General features: G+C 36.8%; 1 long non-coding RNA gene across 2 annotated transcripts in view; it reads right to left on the minus strand.

Moving 5' to 3' along the window:
* Positions 1-4,036, minus strand: part of LOC145694617 (uncharacterized) — a 122,985-nt gene extending 118,949 nt beyond the window's left edge. The window contains exon 1 of one of the 2 annotated variants that reach the window (XR_014133028.1): positions 3,512-4,036. This is a non-coding gene — a long non-coding RNA (uncharacterized LOC145694617). The remainder of the gene's footprint in view (positions 1-3,511) is intronic. The other variant, XR_014133029.1, reaches the window with a different exon arrangement.
* Positions 4,037-4,797: the final 761 nt, after the last annotated feature.

Here is a 4,797-nt window from a genome sequence, read left to right on the forward strand (position 1 = left end):
GTGGTAGAGTGCTTAGCTCTGTTGCATGGAGTTCCTGGTTCGAACCCCGACCAAATAAGTTTGTGATGGATAACATCGTGTCTGTGGGTTTTCTCGTGGTACTCCCGTCTCCTCCCACATTTTTATTCCGCCAATTCTTTCACTTGCCTTACTCATCCTCTCCCTTAGCCTAAAAGGCATAATCGTGGGACGTTAAACTGAAAGATTTCATTTTACTTTCCTTTTGGCTGACGTGCAGTTAGTATATTGGCTAACATGGCCACAATTCTCGGCATTTTAAGCCGTAATTCGCTACTTCCGAATTCAAACAGCTGCCTGTTGGATATTAAAAGTGGCACAAAGTGCTTTTAAATGCTACACATACAGTTGAGAAGTTGAAGATAGGATATAGCATGTGATAACAGAAAGATATATGGATGTTTCAGACAAGAGTCATGGAAGATTATAAAAGTTAAGTAAGAAGATTAAGATTATGATTTTTAGTTTTTTGTGATAATGTTGGATATTAAAAGTGGCACAAAGTGCTTTTAAATGCTACACATACAGTTGAGAAGTTGAAGATAGGATATAGCATGTGATAACAGAAAGATATATGGATGTTTCAGACAAGAGTCATGGAAGATTATAAAAGTTAAGTAAGAATATTAAGATTATGATTTAATGTTAAATATCTAATGTTACATAAAGTGTGTGACTATTACTGTCACGTCCAGAATAACTCTATTACTAAAAAACACAATATCGTTATTGACCTCTTTATTCTATATCTTAACTATTTCTATAATCACGAGTCTTCACATCAATCTATCACAAAAAACTAAAAATCATAATCTTAATCTTCTTACTTAACTTTTATAATCTTCCATGACTCTTGTCTGAAACATCCATATATCTTTCTGTTATCACATGCTATATCCTATCTTCAACTTCTCAACTGTATGTGTAGCATTTAAAAGCACTTTGTGCCACTTTTAATATCCAACACTGCCAATAACCTCACAACACTAACTCAATAATAATAATAATAATAATAATAATAATAATAATAATAATAATAATAATAATAATAATAATAATAATAATAATAATAATAATAATAATAATAATAATAATAGAAACTTTGAACACTTGATTTATGTAACCTAACTTTGTGTTGTGATACAACTTGTAATAATTTTATAGTTTCACAGTTAAAAAAATATTTATTCATTTCAAATTGTCAAGTAGTGATGTATATGCAACACTGTGAATATTCAAAATTTTACATTTGCTATATACGTATGTAGTGAAGTGTGTCGCAAATGCTATTTAATTGTTGACTACCAGAGGCGGATCCAGGGGGTCGATCGGGGCGATTGCCTCCCCCGAGAAGAGGAAACTTTCTTATTTTACATATAAATAAAACCCATCCCAGAGTTTGGAGCTCTTAAAAGTAGCTCTAGGTAGCAGTATTACAACCCACCGCCTCCCAGAAGTCCGTCCTGGATCTGCCCTGTTGACTACATTTCGTAATATTTAGTGTGCAAAAAAAAAAAAAAAAAAAGTCAAAATATAAAACGTTTACGGAAATTGTATCATGAAAATATTAGTCTACGAACGCGGTGTACAAACAGAATGAGAAATTTCCGAATTTACTTTGTATCTACAGAATAGCCGTTTCTAATTCAATGCTCTGTTTACTGCTCCCATTCGGTGTAAATCATGAGGTGGGAAGGAGCTGGCAGGTAAATCATGCATTGATTTAAAAAAAAAATAGTGATGAAAGATAAACAAGAACAACGATTAGTGCAATCTATCGTTCTGCAGGCATATACTACTCGAGGATCTACGACTGCACGTACAGGGTGGTCCGGAAGTAGGCGTATTCCCCTTTAGTTTCAACAGTATAGTGATAGTTATAGTAGAATGTCTGTACACAGTTATCTTGAAGTCTTAAGTTTTAAGTCATAAACATCAGTATGATCACCATTCATGTCGTAACAAAGCTGAATTCTGCGCCAAGTTTTCGCAGATGTTTTGCGGAAATACTCCGGAGTCACGAGGGTGAAGGCGTGTCCCAGAGCTGTTCGTAATTCCTGCGTTGTGTGATATGGCGTTGCTTTATGAAACCCCAAAGAGCATTGTCTGGTGTCGTAAGATCGGGACTTCTTGGAGGCCAGGCAAAGGAAGTTGGTGATGATGCACAACCTCTTCCGATCCAGCGGCCAGGAAACGTCTTTCATACTGCCCGTAGCAAATGCGCGTTTTTCCCACCCCAACATTGTTGCTTTTCTTGGTGGATTAATACCAAAGCGCTCTGTAAATTTCGCTTGAACACTTTCCATGGTGTCACCTTTGTAACACCTTTCGTGAAGCCAAACCGCAACTAAACTTTGTTCAATGCTATATGGACTTTGATCACACATTGTTGATTACACCAACTTCCCTGAAAATAACTGTTACCAAGCAGTAAACAGCAGACCGATTGTACTCATCGGGAATCGAACTCGGGACCTCTCGCACTAAAGACGAGAGCATAGCTTGAATAAAAAGAGAGGAATCAGAATGTCCTTAAGCAAGGGCGCCCATCAGGAGGGGCAAGGTGGGGCGCTCGTCCCCTAAGAGGAAATTGTACTAGGGAATATTGAAAACCCAATAGAATTGTTACATTAGTTACAGCAAAATTTGAAACTATATTTGAAACGTCGCTTATACTTGCCCCCCTTGGAAACCACATGGGCGCCCTTGTTCTTAAGGAAAGGTCCCCACAACCGTTCTATTGCTTGGTGTTTATCCTCTGCTGTTATGTAAGCCCGTGTAATGTAATATGTAATGTTGCATACAGACACGAGTTTCTACAAAGAATCCGTAAAGAAGCGTCCATAAATTTGACCCCTCCCCGCCAATTTCCCCGAGCCTAAAATAAAAATGGCTTCGTACGTGATTAGATCTATCTGTGTGCAAAACTTGGTGATTCTAGGCAATTACTTTCTATGTTAATAACAGACACATGCATTGTTTTATTAAATATATTTCAAATATACTTAATGTCACCCGAAGTCACTTTGCACTAAAATATTTATCAATCAATAACAACAACAATGGCGCAGGAAGTGACGTGAAGTAGGCTATGATCTTTATTTTAAGTGTCATCCTATCATTCGCCTGGCAGAGTACAGGAAAAACAAAGGAAAAATCTCATGCCGACTAAAAATCTCAGTCAAGATTGCCGACTACCAAATCCGAGATTCAAATCCAACATCTCAGTCAAGATTGCCGAGATTCAAATCCAGTATCTCTTGATAACAAAGTAAGAAAATATAACCACTAGCCTATTTTTATTTTTTTTAAACAAATGATATACATCTGGGCAGCATTAGATAATAATAGTAATAATAATCAGACAGACACTTGAGACGTCTTTCACTGTATATAAGAAAATAGCTTGTTAAGTACTGCAATTTTATGACAGTATAACAATTACTGAAAACTATATTTAATAATAAAAATAGATATAACGAAATTAATTTACCTTTTTTGCCACCTCCTGGCATGACGTAAGATGGACGCGCCGTTGGGGCGGACGTGCTAAGCCAGCAATAAATGGTGAGGCCTTTGTGTGTACACCTCGCGTCGAGACGGGTATCAACCGCCTGCTGTTTGATCTGTTTATCAGGAGCTGATGAGTAGCCAATAAAGGCCCGTTTCTTCTTCAAGTTTTGTTCTCAAAATGTTGGCCACTTCGAAAATGTTCTATGGTGCAACTATTGAACACAAAAATCTCTACTTTGTTACTACAAAAAAACGAAGGAAAGAAAGGAGAGATTTGAAAGGGAGAACACGGCGTATGTCTTCGGGTACTTTAGGCTGGAACTGGGATCTTCTCCGGGATCCAGGATGCTGCTGAATGTTGTCTGGAGTTTGCGCAGAGTCCTGTTTGTGCGCGCTACGTAGGAAGAGCTGCAGCATAGATTAGCAGTGTTGCAATCACGAACGTCTAACCTTTTACATCTCTAGAGTCTAGTATGGTTTCTTTTTCTCTTTTTCCCCCCACATTTTGTGGGAAACTTCAGTGTTAGCTCACGGAAGCTGATAGTACACCTAGCTTCAAGAGATGCGTAAACTGCTCGATAAACTTAACAGCAACTACCGCATTCAGGTCGTTGAACTTTTGTTATGTCAAACTTATTTATGGGTCAACATGCAGATAAGAGGTTACATGATGATAAAACATGATACCTTCCTTTGTTTTTAATTAAAACTTAAGCAAAGTGAGATAATGTGGAAAATCAGGTAGCCAATTAAAAGGTCAAGTGGTTACAGCATAGGCTATACTCTTCCGCCTACTTTTTTTTTTTTTTTTTTTAAATATATGATACATAACAAAATGAAGTTGCAAGTGTTCCATAACGTAATGGAGACTAGAAATGAAATGTAGTATTTAAATTAGTACTCCTAAATTTTAGTGATTTTTTTTAACGTCCTTATACAACTCTCATCGAGATTATGAAAAATGAAACCTACTATTGAAGTAGCATCCAAACTACTCACTATAAGTGTTTTGTTCGTAGCATTCTACTTCTATCACTGAAGTTCAACTTGTGACTGAGTGCTATAGCCACGAGGCTATGAGGGAGACAGTGGGGTAACGATAACTCTACGGACCTATTTACAAAAAATACATTTCAGGCTCCCTAAAAATATTTAAAAAAAAGAGTTACAGGAGCTAAATGAGTTACAATTAGTTATGGAATAATGCAGCAGGTAAAACTGCAGGTTAATGCACTGTTTATCATCAATACAGTTATATATATATAT

This window comes from Thermobia domestica, chromosome 9 (genome assembly GCF_964235325.1).
Source record: "Thermobia domestica chromosome 9, izTheDome1.hap1.1, whole genome shotgun sequence".
Classification (NCBI taxonomy): domain Eukaryota; kingdom Metazoa; phylum Arthropoda; class Insecta; order Zygentoma; family Lepismatidae; genus Thermobia; species Thermobia domestica.